The sequence below is a fragment of the Hydra vulgaris genome, chromosome 02 (genome assembly GCF_038396675.1).
Source record: "Hydra vulgaris chromosome 02, alternate assembly HydraT2T_AEP".
Lineage (NCBI taxonomy): Eukaryota > Metazoa > Cnidaria > Hydrozoa > Anthoathecata > Hydridae > Hydra > Hydra vulgaris.
Genome location: NC_088921.1, coordinates 56,545,408 through 56,566,742, shown reverse-complemented (window position 1 = coordinate 56,566,742; position 21,335 = coordinate 56,545,408). Strand labels below are relative to the sequence as shown.

Below are 21,335 nucleotides of genomic sequence, written 5' to 3'. Positions count from 1 at the left end.
CCCTGGTCAGCAGAAACAGCATATTAACTGATGAATCTAATAGCCACGAGCAACTTAGTTCCTCTCAATTTACTAGTCGGTGTTTAAACAAAAACGCACCTGTATTCGATAATAGACTGCCTCTATTCTTGAAGAGCATAAACCCCAGCGTTATCAATTCATCAAAAAAGCTGTGGTGTTAGCAATAGATATTTTGTTTGATCAAAATTACGCAGCCAAAATCATAAAATCGTAGGACGGCAGTAACAAAAACAACATCATCTTGAGCTTTGACATCAAAAAGATGACCGACTTTAAAATTATTTGTCTGACCGTCTATAAAAATAAAAGAGGGAGTGCAGAACCATACCAATAGGATTAAAACATACGAGAAAATATGATTCAAACAAATGTAACTGTTTGTGTTCAGGAAAACACTTGAGACGTTTTGTTGAACATGTTCAACGAAATGATAAACTTTTTGACTGTAACGGGAATAATAAGAATAAAGAATCTTGTTTTAATGAAGAAGTTCAAGATTGTGTTGTTCTTACTCCTGCTGTTCTAAAATTTTATAATGATAGCTACATGAAATTTAATAAAATGATAAAGCTATTGATAATACCGCAGCCTGTTTGTGATAAATTGATAACACCAGGGTGTGCACCTTTTCAGCATGGAGGCTTCCTATCATTATTAGCAAATGTTCGTTTCGTTACAAAGTCATGACTTAAATGCCGAATGGATAGAAAGTAAACTGTCATCTTATTTTGAAAATAGAGAGTTTGGGGCTTCTGCTTTCTTTGTCGCACTGGCTCTTAATAAAAAAACCTTTTTAGCATTTTAATAAACATTTTTTATTCATTTTTGTAGTTATTTTTAATAATAATGAAGTCTAATAGCAGTTGAACAAATATTTAAACATTTTTTGTATATATTTGTATAGTATTTGAAATTTTTTTACTAATTTTTACAAAATTTTAGTTAATGAAAAAAATTTAACTTTTGCGTATGAACTTTTTGAAGTTTATTTTTCTTTTGTAATTGTAAACATTATTTAGTGCCGGGTGTGAAATGTAAAATCTTGTTGAGTGTTGCTTAGGGACACGAGTGTCCTAGGTTCGTCATCCGTACATTAAATGGTATGAAATTTAACTTTGAAATTTAAAAATTTTAATAATGCTAAAAGTTATTCAGAAAAAACTAATAATTTTTAATTAACTAATTAAATCCTATTTGTAACTTATAAAGGTGGTACCCCAAGAAATTGAAGTCAATTTTGAAAAAAAAAAAAAAAAAATTGGTTTATTATTATTTCGTTTGCAGAAAAAAATTTGAATGCAAAATTTTTTTTTGAGTTTGTAATGTTCATAACAACGTCATTGCAACTAATATATAAATAAAAATATTTCCATCGTATAACTGCAAAATATGTATATATTTTAAATATTAAAAAATATTTCAGTATTATAGCCTACCTTGTTTATCTTTTTGGTCATAAGTTGAATGATCATTTGAATTCCTAATATATGAGGAACCCATCTGCAAAACGCTCTAAGTCCGAGTAAATTGATTTTGAGAAATCGAAGGAAAACTGGCCCACGCCTAATTAGCGCTCCAAAAAAAATTGTGTTCGTTAAATTTATATCATTAAAATATAAAATCACGTGCATAAAAAAAATGCAACTCTACAGGATCTCGAAATATATCTTTATGAAATTGGGACTTAGCTTATTTGAATAATGTCAGTTGGACTTTGAATATTTTGAAAACTTTGGTTAAATTCACATGGCTTGTTAGTTTATTAAAAAGCATTGAAATATTTTGATTTATTTAACTTGCGCAAATTATAGGTTTTTTATTATTATACTATAAACAAGGTAACGGAAAAGGAAGTATAAAACTAAGGGAAAAACAAAGTATTGTAAGTTTTTTATTAAGAAACTGATCAACAACAAAACAAAATTTGAAATACAACAAAAATTTAAACATGTCTGCTTACAGCATCTTCATCAAGACAACTGCATATAGTATCTTCCTCATCTTCTAGGCGTTCTTCTATAAAAGAATCGATATCAATACTTTTAAAAAATTAAAACGATTATCCTGCTTCCAGTTCACTCCTGCATGCACAAGAATTAAACTTTTGATATCTTTCTTTTTAGCATTTGCAACTAACTGGGACCCCTTTCTGAATCTGAGATGGACAAGAAAAACAGTCACGCCCTCTCTTTGTTATAATCTGAGGACTGTTCAAAAAAAATTTAAAATTTGGTTCTCCTTGGACTTTAATATTTTTCGGAAAAATTCATTTCTTTCTGCTATAATGACTCTCCCTTCCAGGAAGAGACTTTATAAATTCTATCACAGCCTTTCACTTATCCTTAAAATTATGGCTCTTTTTATCATCACCTCTGTTTTTTTTCGAGGATTACCATGTTTAAAGAAATGTTTTGCGATATTTTGAACACGAGTTTTACCAACATGTAAGCATTTTAGAAAAGTGTCTTTAGAAAAATGTACTATTTGTCTGTTTTCTTTTTCCATAAAATAACTTATTTCACAATTAGACCTGTTTCTTATTTTTTGAGGATAAAAATGAATATATATATAAACATATATATATATATATATATATATATATATATATATATATATATATATATATATATATATATATATATATATATATATATATATATATATATATATATATATATATATATATATATATATATATATATATATATATATATATATAAACCGAATCATACAAATTTATCTTTATTCAATAAATTTGTATGATTCTGTTTGTATAAAACTTTTTTTATACAAACAGAATCATACAAATTTATTTATCTTTATTTATTTAATAAATTTGTATGATTCTGTTTGTATAAAACTTTAATATAAAAATACACTACTTGCCTTTCAACTTGTTTTCTTTTCATTGCGTTACCCTTAGTAAGACGCTGGCTTGCTTTTTCTTCAACAGCTATAAAACCTTGTGTAATTTCAGTCATTTTTTTGTACGTGAATACTGAATAAAATTTTAAGCGCTAACAAAAAGTGCGTTAATTTTAATATAAACACTCCGTTTTATTGGTTGCTAAAAATCATAACGTTATTTGATTCGCTGCGGACTTAGTACGTTTTGAAGTCGTAACCCTGTTTGACTTAGCGTGTTTGTAAATGTTGTGATATTTTCCCAAAATATTTTTAGGACCTAGAGTCGTTTATTTGATCTAATATTGAAATAGATTGTAGATTTCAGTATTTAGAATGAAGAAATCTAATTAACTCAATTTTTTTATTTTTGTGGCTTAGCGCGTTTTGCAGATGGGCTCCTCATATATTCAAGTTGCTAAAATAATGTTTAAAGCAGTATTTCTAGTATTTTGCAACTTAAACTATTTACTGTTAGTACTATTTTAAAAGCAAAATGTCTAAAGGTTATTTTGTTTTAAAAAGTTTTTATGTTGATAGTTTAAATGCTATGAAGAAGGCAGTTTGTGCAGTACTTTCTCACTGCACTAAATTTGATGATCTAGAATACCAACATAGAATGTGCCCGCGAGATGAAAATAACTGGTGCAAATATCACTACGATAAGTTTTATGGTACAACCGCATACAAGGAACATATATCATTATCAATAAAAACCTTTAATTTATTATTGCTTTCAAAATGTCTTTATGGTCGAACGCAGAATGCAAACGAGGCGCTGATTCAATAATCTGGAAACGCTGTCCCAAAATAGTTTTTGTGAACCGATCAACACTGGAAGTTAGAGTAAATTCTGCTATATTAAATTTTAATGATGTTCCGAGTGGTGTTTTGTCTGTATTATCAGAGTTTAGTCTTTTTGGTTATGCAACGTTAACCATAGCAAAGAATACATACTTCTTTTGTGGCTTTATATCCAATATATAGTAAAAAAAATCCCTTTCGACAACATTTAAGCGACTTCAACAAATGAGCTAAATTTTTATGTCGTTTAAAAGTTTAAACAATTAAAATTAAGCTATGTAATAATTTTTAATTAATAGTTTTTTTTATTGTTTTATAAATTTTTGAAATTGCGCGGAACGTTGCTACATTGACTATCTTATAGCCTGCTTCAAGACTATATACATGTGTATATAGTATTGCATGGTAGTCGAAAAGTTTCTTCCATAAACTGTAGTTTTAAAGAGAGTGCTAATAAAACCAGACCAGAAAAAGCTTAAAAATATAATTTTTTTTTTCTTAAATGATAGCCTGCCCTAACCAAACTCTCAGTCGATGTAGCAGAACTCCGTTGCGAGTCAAGATATAAGATAGTCGATGTAGTAGCACTTCGTTGCGAGTCAGGCTATATGGTAGTTTATCTAGCAACACTCTCATGTAGCAGCAGGCTATAAGACAGTCGATGTAGCAACATTCTGCGCATGTTTAAAAAAAAAGTTTTTAAATAACAAAAACACTATTAATTAAAAAAAGCTTTCTAGTCATTATTTTTGCAGTTTTTTAAAAAACGATAAAAGGTAATGTTCTTTCCCATTAATTTAATTGTTTTCGACGACAATAAATGTAGCTTAATTGTCGAGGTAGCAAAATTGTTGTTAAAAGATAATTTTTTCACATTAAACTTTTGAAAATAAAAAAATAAAAAATCACTAAGACAACATAATTCATCAATTCAAATCGTTTAAACAATATGCATCGTTTGAACAGTTAAGTAAACACAGGCCTGCAAAATGAGAGTCATAACTTTCTCTCTGGAATTTGCTGATTCTAGGGTATTTTGGTGCGCTGATTACGAATATGTACTTAGTTTTTCTCTATCACCTCCAGATTTTTCAAAAAAGGCACAGATAGAAAATAGCAAAAAAACAGAAGATTTCACATAAAAATATATATATTTAAAACAGAACATTATTTTTAACTTAAAAAACTACTAAAATATAATAACAACTCAACACTAGTCTAAATAACATTTAAATTTCATTTGTGGAACCTGGTCCTTTTCTCCTGGAAGCTTCGGTTGTGCGATTTTCGCTTAAATTTCCGGTTTGGATCGTCGCGCTTAAATAACCAACAATAGTCCGCCATCATGTTGGTATTCCATCTTCCTTGATACCGGACTTCAAGCTCTTTCAAATCTTGGTGAAATCTTTTGCCTTGTTCTTCGCTAACGGCTCCTAGATTTTCTGGGAAGTAATCAATATGAGAATTTAAGAAATGAAGTTTAATGCTCATATTACAACCCATTACACCCAAATTGGAAATCATTTTGGCCACTATTTCTTTATAGTCGGAGCTTTTATTGTTCCCCAAAAATTTTGTCACCACTTCCTTAAATGACTGCCATGCTTGCAACTCGATATCATTAAGTTTTTCATCAAACTTTTCATCCGACATTAATTTCCTAATATCAGGGCCGACGAAAATTCCTTCTTTTATCTTAGCTTCTGATAAAGATGGAAAAACTGAATGCAGATATTTGAAGCCTTCCCCCTCTTTATTTAAAGCCTTCGCAAATTGCTTCATTATACCCAATTTGATGTGCAATGGTGGCAGTAAAACTTTTTCTCTGGGAACCAAACTCTGTATAAGTACGTTTTTGAATCCTGGGGTTAGTTCAGCTCTTGGAGTCCATTCCTTTTTGATTCAATGATGTTGTTTATCCCGGCTATCCCACTCGCAAAGAAAGCACGGGTATTTTGTATAACCACCTTGTTGGCCTAGTAGCATGCTTATGATTTTCAAATCTCCACACAACATCCAACCGTGTTGCTCATAAGCTATATTAGTCAAAAGCTTTTCCAAATTTTCATAACATTCCTTTAAATGGACAGAATGTGCAACAGGTAACGAGGCATATGTATTCCCATTATGCAGAAGAACTGCTTTCAAACTTCTTTTTGAGGAGTCAATAAACAATCTCCACTCGTTAGGATCGTATTCAATGTCGTACATTTTCGTTAAGCCTGGAATATCTTTACAGAACACTAAATCTTCAGCGAAGAATGGAAGAAAATCTTTTTCTCTGTGACGGTACCATGAAAATGAAGTACCAGGTGCCAGCATATTTCTTTCTTTTAATCGTGATCCGAGGAGTTCCGCTGCATCTGTGTTGACTGTGAAAAGAGTTAACAAGCGTCAGAATCTCCATGAAATTCAAGATCAGATCGGTGTACATCCTCTTCCTCTATATCACAGTCAGAATTTTCAATCTGTAGAGCTGGAACCGGAGGCTGCACCATTTTTGAATCGCCAAATATTGCAGGCGTAACTGATGACACGTTTGGATAGTTTATGTCCCTTTTATTTTTTGAATTGTATCCAGTTATGTCACAACAACAAAAGTAGCAATCTTTAACATGGTCGTTAGGCTCTCTCCATAGCACAGGCGAAACGATTTTGAAGCTATTTTTCTATCCTTTTGACCACTTGCGAAGTTCTAATAAACAAGTCGTACAAATTTTATGAGGTGCCCAAGTTTTGTCTTGGTTACTTAAAATGAGTCCAAAATAACTTTTATAAATATTTTTTACAAAGTCTGTAATACTGTTTCGTTGTTTTATCACCATAAATTTCCCGCAAATATAACAGAAACAATTAGGAGAGTTTAAACAACTTCGCGATGCCATTTTAAAGTTTATGTTGCAAGATGCGCACTTCAACTGTTAAATTTCTAAATCAGTGCGGGTACTTATACAAAAATCCTTTGGTTTATCTTAATTACACCCTTTTCTAAAAATATTCACAACAATTAGTTAATATTACCAAATCATTATGTAATAATGAGCTCATTACTAAATTAAGCCAAAATGACCCGTTTTTGACATGTTAATGCGAATTACTAATACTTATTATGTAGTCATTAACAAATTACTAATTAGCGTTAATTTCTATGTTCCCTTACACTAATTATATGAAATAAAAATTGAGCTGAAGTAAATTAATAACGTTTTAGACATTTCAAAAGGTAGGCGCTCAAATATTTTAAAGCAAAATCTTAAATATTCCATATCAAAAAATCTTGACGTGATGGATTTTTTTTATTATTTTTATCGTAATCAGCACATCAGAAACTATAAAAAACGTTACTTAGATTTTAAAGAGGAAAACCATTGCAGGCCTGTGTAATACATCCGACAATAATGATCACCTAGGGTTTTTTTTTAATCTACAGAAGAGCTTTTAACGAGAAAGTACACGTCTCCCTCTTTACCAATGTTACAAATATGGCCAGAGCTGTTACTGAACTAAGGGACTATTAATTCTGAAGAAAGCGCTTAAACCACTGCCCCGCCACTGCTAAATTATTGCACTACAGCGGAATTAGATAAGAGACTTTAACCCGTAAAAAACAATTCAAGCTAAATATGGTAATGTATCCAGAATTACTTCAAGTATAATAAAAATGCACTTCCAATACATCGTTGAAAAATTATTAAGTACTGATTAATAATTATTTAAAGACCATATTTTAAAAATTCATTACTTTTAAGTTATATTTAAATTAATTTAATTAAAGCGTAACGCTTTAGTTAATTGATATACAAACAATTTTTAAGCCTTGTCAATAAAGTTTAATGCCATAAGCACCACAGTGCATTATAAATTGAGTTAAACTATTTTATATTAAATTGAATCATCATTAAATTAAATCTGTATTTAATTACTTTTTTGAATATCTAAATTTGGTGATAACTGTAATAATCCAACTGTTCATCTAAGAATGTAAAAACGTTATAAAAGTTATGACAGTTCCGAAATCATACTCATGAAAACAATACTAAGCTATTATATATTATATAAATGAACAATACTAAGAATATGTATTATATAAGTATTAGATATACTATATAAGTAATAATATATTCTATACCAAACATATATTAAGACAAATATTTTGACAACTATTTTTGCGTTTTTATTATTACGTTTTCATATATTTATTATCATACCGAGGTTGTTAGTGTACCTAAGTAAAAGTATATTCAAAAGTAATGTTGTTTTAAAAATTAGAACTTCTAACTTTTCTTAAAAATCGAAGCCTAAAATCGAAAGTTAAAATCGGATCCGAATTATATATAAGAAATGTATTAATAAACAAGCAGCAGCTCTGTTAATGTTTTATTATTAAGGTTTCATTGTTAAGGTTTCATAGTATTTTTACGTGTTCTTTTAAAAATATAATGCCAAAAAATTATATTTCTTATTGAACAAGTAATATGGTAGCTAAGTCTGTCCGATCAGCATCAGACTATTTATGAATAATTCGATAGCTCTAACAACATATGTTGTTAAAGTTATCGAAACATTCATAAATAGTCTAATGCTGATTGCACAGACTTAGCTGCCATGTTACTCGTTCAATAGAAAATATAATTTTTTGGTATAATATTTTTAAAAGAAAATATTGTGATTTAATATTTTCAAAAAAACAGCAAATATTCTCATTTTTATTGCGAATTCTGATGATGAGAGCAATGATTTGAAAGCGAATCTAAACTTTGACGACGAATGTACTCGTCATGAAAGATGGTAGTATGATGGATTTGCTGCGATTAGAAAATTGTTTGAAAAATTCAATGAGCATTGCATGCACTTTTTACGAGCCTGTGATTTTTTATCACTTGACGAGATTCTTTATCCAATGAGAACACAGGTGTCCTTCAAGCAATACAACCCAAAAAAACCGGCAAAGTATGGGTTATTGTTCAAGTCAATCAATGCAGCAAGGTTTCCATACACATTTCTCACATCCCCATATGCTGAAAAGTCAGACAAAGAAAGTGAATATTATCTGCCTGGTACAGAAACCAAATATCTGGCAAATCCTTTGAATCATAATTAAATTCAAGGGAGAAATCTTTCATTTGATAGGCTATACACCTCTTTGTCTTTATCTGACTGGTTATTTAATGACATGAAGATGACGTGTATAGAAACATTGCAATCAAACAGGAAGGGGATACGAATTGAGTTGAAAAATGTGGAGTGCAGAGAAATTTTCTCAAATGAGTTTTATTGGGAGGCAAAAGAGACTTAATTTTTGGGTCATATGTTGTTTATTCAGCCACAAACAAGAAAAATTTCATTTTACTGACAGCTATAAAGCTACTGCTTGGAGTGACAGTTGATGACAATAAATTTAAAACTGCAATCTACAAGTTGTATGTTTTCACCAAAGGTAGAACTGATATCGTGGATCAGCGTGTTGGTTTTTTTTACCACCAAAGTCAAGTCAGATGAAGTATTGTAGCTTTTGCATAAATAATTGATACAATGCGAGTGAATGCATCAACACTGTATGCATTCAATACAAACTTGTGTCCTTTGAAAATTGATTTTTTTGAATTTGGTATGGATATTGTTTTTGAAATAGTGAAGCCTATTGTTCTACAACGCAACACTGCACGGTTACCTCCAATAATTATATCTAAAATATTTCTAGTTCTCAAAATGCTTGTTGAAAATGTTACTGATAAAACAGATAAGAGAAAGCAATGTTTTTGTCCAGCTCTTAGTGAAAAGCGAAAACGCTGTAAAATCTGCATAGATAATTTACGTGGCTCAAATAACAACCAAAATAAACTTACCAGTATCAGATCCTTGTGCCTAGCTCGTGGCAACTCAGCGAACTTCAACAAACATTATTAAATAAACTTAAGAAAATGTTTTTTGCTGTTCTTTCAAAAAAAAAAAAAAAAAGGAAACTTAGTTTTAAATATTTTAATTATTATTATTTAAGGTTATGATTTACAAATAGAATAATTAGGCATAGTAAACAAGCCAAATAACCTTTTGTTCATTTAGATTGTGAACTTGTACCGGTCTAAGTTGAAAATGTTAAATATTCTATTTTAGATGGTAGACTAATTCACAAATTTGTGACTTTCATACTAAAAAGATTTTTTCTCTTTCTTACAAAGAGTCTTTTTCAATTTATAAGCGTTTTTTGACAATTTAAAACACGAAAGGATTGCAACTGCACTTATAAAAATTATGATTTAATTTGATGGTTTCAATTATGTCATTACATAAGAAATAAAAGTAAATTCTAATTAAATTTAGTACCAGTATTCTCTGTCTATAAGTGCGACCAGACAGACTAAGAACAGTTTTACTAGACTTGCGCTGAACATTTTCAATATACCGTCGATCTTTTTTAAGCCTAGGATAGTAGACAGAGCTACAATAATAAAGGTAAGGTAGGGCAATGTATATTTATAAATTATGAAATGAAGAGATCTTGTGAGTTACAAATATTCTTTTGAACATTTCATCAATCTTATTTTTTGGTATAAATCTTAGTATTTACATAATAATAGAAAAAGTCAAGTTATAGTCGAAAAAGACGAGTTTTCTAGATTAATTAAAATATTAGGATTTGTGTCAACAAGTGTATATGTAAATTTTGCGTTTGTTGGTCTTAAGTGCATAACTTTTTTGACATTAAAATATAACTCCTATAATTTTAGCCAGTTTTAATTTATTAAACAACGAAGAACTTTTTTTACAACTTTTTATTGATCGTATTGGAACAAAAGATATTATTTGATTGATAAATTTAGCTTGAAATAGATTCGATGAGTCAGTAGTTTTCCATAATCTATTAGTTTAATCAGCTGATTTAAATATATATATATATATATAAACTACTAAACTACTGTATTTGCAGAACTACTTTCACCGTCAAAGCTTGGAATCACCTGCAGTTTTTCTGATGTAGTGAGATCTTCACAGTTCTCAACAATATCTTTTTTAGAGAACTACTTTTACCGTCAAAACTTTGAACTTTCTGTAATATTTCTCTTGCAATTACATTCTAACTGCATCTTATCTGGCGACTTATACTGCTTCTTTCCAAATTTTTCCATTGCTTTATTTTAGCTGGCAATAAATTCGCTTGTTTTTTTCTCTTAGCTTTTTTCATGCTACCTGATGGGTGTTTCATGCTACCTGATGGGTGTTTCATGCTACCAGATGGGTGTTTCATGCTACCTGATGGGTGTTTCATGCTACCTGATGGGTGTTTCATGCTACCAGATGGGTGTTTCATGCTACCTGATGGGTGTTTCATGCTACCTGATGGGTGTTTCCTATTCCTGTTTCTTTTATTTTCATACATGACTTACATTTTTATTAAACAATAATAATAATAATAATAATAATAACAATAATAGTAATAGTATTAATAACAATAATAATAACAATAATAATAATAATAGTAATTAGAGATTAAAGTGCCATCATTTACATCAATCACAATAGTGGTGAAGTAATTCAGAAGCACAGAGATTGTTTACTGTGAGTTCTTGAAAGCGTCTACAAAAATTTTGTATTTTAGTCTTTTTTTTTATATTTCTAAAGTGGCTGAGTTACGTGTGTTATTAGATTATAGTTAAAGGAAAAAAGGCTTAAATAAGGAGCCCTTCAATTATAGACATAAAACTCCGTTTTGTTCGTGATCTCTGCGAAATCTAAATGCTCGTGTTTGTGATTATTTAATTATTGTTTGACTAACTTACCACGATAACTCGCATTAGTTATGTGTATGTTATATGTAAATGTAGTGATATTATAAGTATATAAAAAAAAAATTTAAATCAACATTTTTGAAAGGGACTAAAAAGTAAAAAACTAACTTTTTTTGGGATTCATGAACTTTGCGTACATAGGCATTCTACAATATTCATTAAAGTCAATGGCTGAAAATATTGAGCACCCAATATTTTATACTGAAGCATACACATATATTGAGAAAATGGAAAGTTTTTAAATAACGTTAGGTGTAATGAAACTTTTAATTTTCATTAAATGTAATGTAATATATGTAAATAAACAAATGTATGTAAATAAAACGAAAGTATTAACTAGAAAGTAATAATAAAAAAGATAAAAACAACAATTTATAGAGAAACCAAAAAAAAAACTTTTACATTGGATATCTTCTCTATCTAGTTCCCTCAGGTACTCCACCTTGTTCTTATTAAGGTCGTATATGATTCTTTAGCAATAACATCGACATAGTTGGTAGCTTCTAAACTTTTGATTCCAGACAAAGGTTTCAATTTTCAAAACAACTTTTACATTGGATATCTTCTCTATCTAGTTCCCTCAGGTACTCCACCTTGTTCTTATTAAGGTCGTATATGATTCTTTAGCAATAACATCGACATAGTTGGTAGCTTCTAAACTTTTGATTCCAGACAAAGGTTTCAATTTTCATACACAAAGTTTTGTCGAATTTAGATATTTAAATAATTATTTTCATGCAACAATTTTTTTACTTTGTTTAACCCTACGTTCTTTGTTTAACTGATCGAAACATTTTCTATCTTTAAATGACGGTTTCAGGCAAAAAAACTTAATACTTAATGCGAGGTTCCACAAAGCTCCATTTTTGGTACTCTACTGTTTTTTATTTATGTCAACAATCTATATAGAGCATTAAACACTATGTCTACTACCATGTTTGCAGACGACACCGCTTTTTTTTTTATTATCGCAGTAACATTATTTCTCCATTTCAAGTAGCAAACAAAGAACTTAAACAAATATCAAACTGGCTTGACGTTAACAGCCTACTTTTAAACACTAATAAAACTAACTTAAAACTTTTCTTTATTCCATTCTAAACAAAAGTTTCAAAATATTCCTATATCCTTCCAAGACTATATATAAATAGCATCAAAATTGAGTGCTCTTTTTAATAGATGTTTTAATAAATGAAAACTTGTCCTGGAGAGATCATATTAAACATATTCGTAATAAAACTTCGAGAAACACGCAATCTAATTTTAAAGAATGCAAGAAAGCTGTTGTGTTCATAATATATTCTCCTTAAGACTGGCACCAATATATAAGTAGGGCCATATATAGCCGAATATATATACATATATATATATATATATGTGTATATATATATATATATATATATATATATATATATATATATATATATATATATATATATATATAAATGTCAAGAAATCAAATTAACTCATAAATCTTCATAATCAAGTGGTATTTCATTCTTTATTTTTCGTCCACAACTTGATAATCGAATTCTTCGATCTTCTTTTGTATTTTCAACTAAATTGTTCTCTTTAATTATTTTATTATTCTCGCTCTCCAATTCCAATGACGGTGTACCACTATTGCATTCTTCAAATGAAAGAATAGGTTGTCCTCTGTGCATTATAGCCACGCTATCCCGAGTCAGGCATGAAGCAGATATAGCGTAAACTTTTCTAGGTTAAACCTGATTTCGATGAAGGATATGTCCATTGTGATCTAATTTTACTTCATATGATCTAGGGGCAACGCATTTCATTATTTTACCTCCAAGTCTCCATTCACAAGTTACTTCGTTTTGAATTGCAACAGTTTGACCTTGTCGATATTCGTATGGTTCAAAAGCACCAATATTTTTATCATAGTATTTTTTAGATTGAACTCTCTCTTTGACTATTTCTCTTGCAAATTTTGACTGTTAAATTTTTGAGTTTTTAATTATTTCGAGATTGAAACCTGGGTAAATTATCTCTCAGTTGACACCCATGTAATAGTTCCGCTGGAGAAAAACCACATTTTATTAGAGTGTTACGTAAAATTAAGGTACCTTTATAAATGTCCTCATTTGACATATAACATTTCTTTATCAACAGTTTTACTGATTTTACTGTTGTCTCTGCTAAACCATTCGATTGTGCATAGTGTGGACTACTTGTTATGTGCTTAAATTGCCATTATTGAGAGAATTAACGAAACACTTTCGAACTATATTGTGTACCATTATCTGACACTAACTCCTCAGGGATACCATTTCTAGAGAAATATTCTTTGCATGCTTGTATAACATTTGCTGATCCAGTACTTAAAAGCAGAAACACCTCAGTCCACAAGCTATAATAATCGACAATAATTAAATAGTTTTTATTAGCCCTCTGAAATAAATCAGTTCCAAGTTTTTGTCTTGGTCGTGTTGGGACATCAGGAGTTAGCAGAAGTTCTTTTCGCTTGGAGATACTTTATACATGCCTCACACTATCGAATTAACTGTTCAATTTGGTTATTTAAACCTGGCCAAAAAACACTCTGACGTGCACGACGTTTGCATTTCTCCATTCCCAAGTGATATTCGTGCAGTTTTGAAAGAATTTCTTTTCGCATACTAAATAGGATTATTATTCTATTTTGATATAATAAGAGTCCATTAATTTTTTAACTATTTCATCTTTAAAATCCAAATAAGGTTGGAGATTTGCCGGACAGTATTTTTTGGAATTTGGCCATCCAGAAATGACACTTTCTTGCAATTGGTTTAAAAGTTCATCTTCTGCAGTTTTTTGCTTGATTTCTTCTAAACAACTCTCTGTAGCAAGAATACTTTTTATTGTTGAATTTAAATTATTATTATTGAATTACTGGTCAGGTCAGGTTATCCTGTTACTGTTAACATGTAACCAAGTACAATCTGCCTTATGTCCTGTTGCCTTGTAGGATACGCCTTTTTAGGCAAAGGCCAGGAGATGCTAACTCCAACTTAAAACACCCCCAGCCTTGGGGCTCTTGGTTGACTGAAGGCTAGAGATGTTGTCTCGATAAAAATACTCATCATGGGCAGATGTTAAATGCATCCGGCTACTGTCTTGTAAAAGTCCTCCTAGGCAAAGACTTAAGGGGTAAACAGATTCTATCTGTTGACCAGCCTCGCACCCCTTCTTCATCTATTAGACTGGCGTAGATGTATTTTTAATACATTGTTTCCAGTGTTGGATACTGAATGCTGGATCCTCTTGACTCAATACCTGGGTTTTGCTTGTGTCTTTGTTTTTATGACTAGGCAACTCATTCTATTATCTCCTAATGAGGGCACAGCTCTAAAACTCAGTTTTATAGATCTGAGATTGGGTGGTAGTCAGGTTTCGCGAATTCTGTGGTAGCTCTTAGAGAGGCTGATTCCATGAACAGCTAAAAAATATCAAAATATTAACAGTGCCATATTTTGCATGGATGGTGTCCCTGTTTGTACTTTTGGTGTGCATTGCGGAGGCAACATTTGGAGCCCTTTGTTACAGCTTAGGATTTGTTATTAGTAATGAGGCAACTGCTTGGGCTATTAAACAATGTTCTGAGTACTATCTATGCTTTGAGTCAATCAAATTTAAAAATGAATAAAGTACCAAAAACTAAAAAACACAAAACCATCATCATCACCAAGTTCTTCTGGAGAATCTTTGATAGTATTAATAATAAGGGCAAATCTTTAATTCCACCTCTACTGTATGGTTCAGACTTTGTCACCTTATCTAAAGACAAAGCTGAGTTGTTTGCTAAAAACTTTTCATCAATAACGTCTCTTGATTCCACTAGTTGCGTTCTACCTGATATTGCCAACAAACAGGTTGACAATATCAGGTATTATGATATTGCCAACAAACAGGTTGACAATATCATGCCCATTGCTTGACATTTGTATCGCTCCAGCTTCTGTATCTAAAGTGATTTCCTGCCTAGACTCTTCTACAGCTTGTGGCCCGGACAACACACCTGTTATTTTCTTGCAGAAGTGTTGTCCAGAGCTATCGTCTATACTCTCAAAGCTATTATCAGAGTCTTATTTTCCAGCCTGCTAGAAAGCGGCATCTGTTATCCCCATCTTCAAAAATTCTAGAGAACGATCTGATTTGCCTAACTACCGTCCCATAAGTCTTCTTCCTATCATAAGCAAGGTTTTTGAATTATTAATTAACAAACATTTAGTTTCTCATTTTGAATCTAATAACTTACTTTCTGACCATCAATATGGATTTTGATCTTCTCGTTCTACAGCTGATTTGCTAACAGTAAAAACTGATAGGTTTTATCATGCATTAGATAATGGTGGAGAGGTTAAGACCATCGCTCTTGATATTTCAAAAGCTTTTGGTGAAGTTTAGCATGCTGGTTTTCTCCATAAGCTTTTATTATTTTCTCCATAAGCTATTGAATCCTTCCTTTCCAATTGTAGTATAAAAGTTATCCTCGATGGACAACACTCTTCTTCTTATTTTGTAACTTCAGGGGTTCCTTAAGGTTCTATCCTTGGCCCTATATTCTTTTTAATTTACATTAAAAATCTTCCGGATATTCTCACATCTTAGGTGGTATTGTTTGTTGATGATAATACCATTTACTCTTGTCGAGATAAGAAACCAACACTCTCTGATTGCTTGGAGGGGGCATTTGAGCTTGAAAAGGATCTCACTTCTGCTACAGCATGGGGCTCACAGTGGCTGGTGAACGGTGATGTACTCGATAAGTCATCTACTTTTCATCTTCCAATCTTTCTTGGAAACCAAATAACAAATCAGTTGCAAAATTAGCATCTGCTAAGGTATCATCTCTTTATCGAGCTCGTCACTTTCTTACTTCGGATTCTATTCTCTATCTCTATAAATTTCAATTCCGGCCTTGTATGGAATACTGTTGCCATATCTGGGGCGGATCTTTTAATGATGCCCTTTCTTTTTTAGACAAGGTGCAAAAACGCATTGTAAACATAGTTAGACCTGCTCTTGGAGCCAACCTCCAACCATTATCACATCGTTATAATGTTGCTTCTCTTTCTCTTTTCTACAAGTACTATAATGGGTACTGCTCTAAAGAGCTAGTGTCTCTTGTGCCATCTACTAAAATTCTTTCTCGCGTTACTCGTCATTCAATTAAGTCTCATCCTTTTTCTGTGACTGTTCCTAAGTGCACCAAAAACGCTTATTCGTCTAGTTTTTTACCTCGAACATCAGTTCTTTGGAACTCGCATCCTTCATCTTGCTTTCCTAATTCGTATAATTTGCAATCTTTTAAGTCGTCTGTCAATTGTTATCTTGCTCTACAATCTTCATCTTTACTCTTCCAGTAACTTCTAACTTTTATTAGTGGTTGCTTGCAGCCTTGTTGGAAGTGAAGATGTTTAAAAAAAAACAAAAAAACAAACATACACATTAAAATCATTTTCTGTAATCTCGTCTTCTTTTGTAGGATTAGATACAAGTGCACGAGACATTGCATCTGCATCAGTAATAGATTTACCCGTAACATATTCTCCAGTACATAAAAATATTAATTACTTCATTCTTAAACGTTGAATTCTTGGAGATATATCAATAAGTGAACGATAATTTAATATTGGAATTAATTGTTTGTAATCTGTTTTTAATATAAATTTTGCAAACCATACAAATTTTTTGACATGCGTATGCACCCCCATGTTTCTGCTAACATCTCCATTTCGTCTAGATAATAATTTTTTTTCAGTTTTCGTAAGAAATCTAGATGCACAATCAATTGGTTTGTATTTACCACTATGCAAGAGGGCGAATTAAGTTATCGCGAATCGAAAATTCTGTAAAAGTTTCCGGTCTTTAAATTTTGTTTTTCTTAAAAATCATTTTTGCGCGTTTTTTCCGGACCATTCATAAAAGTTTTAGAAATTTAAAGACCAGAAATTTTTACGGAATTTTCAATTCGCGATCACTTAACTCGCCCCTTGCTATGGTTCTGGCAAACTGTTACGCTAAGTCCATTTAATAAACTTCTATCTGGTCTTACTTTTACAGGTTTTTTAACATCGTAGTGTGCCAAAATGGGTGGATTGGTTAAACTATTTTTTACCTCATTGAATGCTCTAGTATGATTTTCGGTCCGAAACCATGCCGATCTTGAACTCAAAAGATCACGCAAAGGTTCAGCTACTTTAGCAAGTGATGGATTGAATTTTGCTAATTGCTAGGCTATGCCAAGAAAACTACGTAAAGACGTAGTATTTGATGGTTTTGGAAAATTTTTTATTGCTTTCTCTTTTATAGTCATTGGTTTTACTCCCTCTGCTGTAATTTTATGACCTAAAAACTCCACTTCTTTTTGATCAAATAAACATTTCTCTACATTAAGGGTAACTCCATTTTCAGCAAATCTATTTAGCAATGCTACAAGGTTTTCGTTATATTCCATTTTTGTATTTCCAAAAACTAAAAAATTATCCATACTTTTAACCACTCCTTTTAGACCATCAATAACTTTATCCATTTTTTTACTAAAAATTTCATAGAGTGACATTAACCTAAATGGACCCCTTGTTGGACAGAACCGCCTAAAAGGTGTCGTAAGTGCACATTTTAACTGACTTTCAATATCCATTGGTAACTGCCAATATCCTGAGTTAGCATCTAATTTTGCCATATATTTACATCTATTTCCAAGTTAGGCCAATAAATCGTCTACACTTGGCAGTTCATAGAGTTCCCGCTTGGTGTCTTTGTTTAATTGTGTTAAATCAATACAGGTCCATTCGTTTTCACAATTACTATTGTATGACACCAATCTGTAGGTTGATCTACTATTTTAATAACACCCATCTTTTTCATAGCTCTAGCTTCAACGGTTCTAGTAGTGGGTACGCTACTCGTCGTGGCGCTCCAATGTGGTATGGTGTTGTATTTTCCTGTATAGTTATAAGTACAGGATAACCTTTAATAGTCCCTAACCCTTTGAATACTGAAGGAAACTGTTTTACAATGTTACTTTTTGATTTTGAAATTATAGCACACATGAATCGTTCAGGAATGTCTACTTTAACTATGTTGAACTTTTCTTTTAGGCAAACTGAACTATTTGAGAAGTGATTCATAATGCTACAGTTTCTGCGCTTTTGACCCCATGCTGGACATGATCCCCGAATAAAAGGATGCTTTTTTAAACAGAATTTACATATTAATGAATTAAATTTAAAATCTATATTATCACTGTTCTGTGAGGGTGAATTAAATTTGTTTTTACTGTACAATTGTTTTCCAATACGATCTACACTTTCACTTTTATTATTTCGCAACTCAGATAAACCATCTTGTGCTTTTTCTAAAGAACGACAAATTTCTACTGCTTTATCGAGTGTCAAATGTCTTTTCAAAGAGTAATTTCTCGCGTACTTTGTTACACCGTATTCCATATACAATTTTATCTTCTAATAAACTGCCAAATAAATCTTCAGTATTACAAAAATTGAAATTTTTACTTAATAATTTTACTTCGGTTAAGAAATCATCAAAGCATTCACCATCTTCTTGAAAACGTTTAAAATATTCATGTCTTTCTAAAGTCTCATTAATAATACATTTAGCAAACACTTCTTCCAATATAATAGCTAGATCTGTTTTTTCATTTTCGGTTAGGTTTTATGATTTGTAAGTGTTTCGAGTTTCTGAAAAAAACGTATACCTTAACATAGCAGCTTGATATGCAAATGGTTTTTTCTCTAAATCCGATAACAAAACATAATCATGCCATTTCTCAATCCAGGAGCAATATGCAGCCTACCTATCTACAACTAAATCTAAAATTGGAGGAAAACACCAACTTTACCACTTTCTGCCATTTTTTATAAATAGATTCTCAAGATTAAACAAGATAATTAGAAAATACTATAAAACTTTATTTTCGCACGTTTATTTACATACTCGTAGCGCCATGTTGTGTTCATAATATCTTCTCCTTAAGACCGGCACCTATATATAAGATATATATACATATATAACAATATGACACAAAAGCTAAAGGGAAGTATTGATTTTCAAAATATATTTATAAATCCAGATTTAACAGATGCACAGAGCATTTTACAAAAGCAATTGAGGGATAAGTACAAAAATGAAAATAGCAGCAATAATGATCCAGATTTTTACTATGGTATTAGATCCAATAAGGTTGTAAAGTTAAAAAAGACTCAATAGCAAACACTAAATGCAAATACATTTTTGACATTTGAAATAAATAGATGTATTTATAATCCTTTATTGAAGTTAACCAATCCTTTTAATTTTTTATTTGAAAGTGATAATCAAAGTATATTAAACCAGAATACTATAGAAGTTAATGTTATAAATGTCAATAATGTTGAGCTCTCTAATATCCAATTACAAAAATATCAGTATGATTCGATAAAATGTTGGTACACAAACGCAACTTTGCTCAACAATAAATGGTATTTATTTGAAATCCGTATACAAAACGATGATCAAGATATTATTTTTGTTACAGAAACATGGCGGACACTACAGTCGTTAACATATTTGAAGAGTTATACATCATTTAGAAAAGATCGGTCTGTAGAAAAACGTGGTGGAGGCGTAGTAATATATCGTAAAAATCATCTATCATGCTCTAAAGTCTTTACAACTGGTCTATTGAACCTAATCGAACAAATTTGGTGTGAACTAGTTATTGGTAAAGAAAAATTTTTATTAGGATGCATTTATCGTCCTCCATATAACTTAATCGAACCAAATCAAATCAGTGAATCGATGAAATTAGCCTCAAGCTGTATAACCAAAATCTATTCAAGCATACTTGTGTGTGGTGATTTTAATTATCCAGAAATAACATGGGATTACAATGGTATAGTATTAATACCAGGACCTAAAGGCTCTAGACCTAGATGCTCATATTTTTGCTGATATATTTTTAGACTTAGAACTGCATCAATTTGTACTAAAACCAACATTTCGGTTTAGTGAAGGTATTTTAACAAGTGTTCTAGATCTAATTATGTATGAATCACCTGTTAGAGTTTTCAATATTAATTACAACGAGCCAATCGGCGCAAAAAATAAAAATCATTTAGTTTTAACGTGGAACTTTTATTTAAATGATAAAAAATCGATCAAATTTATCAAATGTTCGTTTTAATTATAAACGAGGTAATTATAAACAAATTGACAAATATTTTTCACAAACTGAATGGGAAAAAGTTTTTAATGAGCATGATATTATAATATCTTATAAAAGATTTTTGGATTGTTTTACATCTGCATGTAATAAATATATACCAGTCATTAGCACAAGTCTATGTAAACAAAATTTAAAATGGCTACCTAATGAGGTCAAATGACTAATTAAGATCAAAAATACTTTATGGAAGCTTAATAGAAATTCTGTTTGGAAATTTGAACCACATATGCAACAGTATAAGTTATTTAAAAAAGAAGTTGAAAAGCAGATAAAGTTTAACCATGAGCGAGATCTCGTCTCGTTCTCGTTTCTCGTGAGAAATGGGACTTCTCGTGAGAAACGAGAAATAAAAAATTCTCGCGAGAAGTAGAACAAGACTTAAATATTATATTATTTTCCAAATTAAAAATTATTATAATTTACAAAATGCTTAGTAATTTGTTTTTTTAATTAATTAATATTTTGACTCCGTGATTTTAATAAATCTAATTAAAAATTTAATTTGTTTTTGACAAAAAAATAAATTAAATTTTTTTTTTTAGCTCAGGTGGAAATGTTGTCCGATCATCCAGACACATCTTACACCC

The 21,335-nt window shown here is 30.8% G+C and overlaps 1 protein-coding gene across 1 annotated transcript in view; it reads left to right on the top strand.

The window, feature by feature from the left end:
- The first annotated feature begins 940 nt into the window (after positions 1-940).
- The window catches only part of LOC105848666 (uncharacterized), a 93,651-nt gene continuing 73,256 nt past the window's right edge, over positions 941-21,335 (top strand). The window contains exon 1 of the mRNA XM_065791452.1: positions 941-1,121. The gene's annotated coding sequence lies outside the window, so the exon portion shown is untranslated. The remainder of the gene's footprint in view (positions 1,122-21,335) is intronic.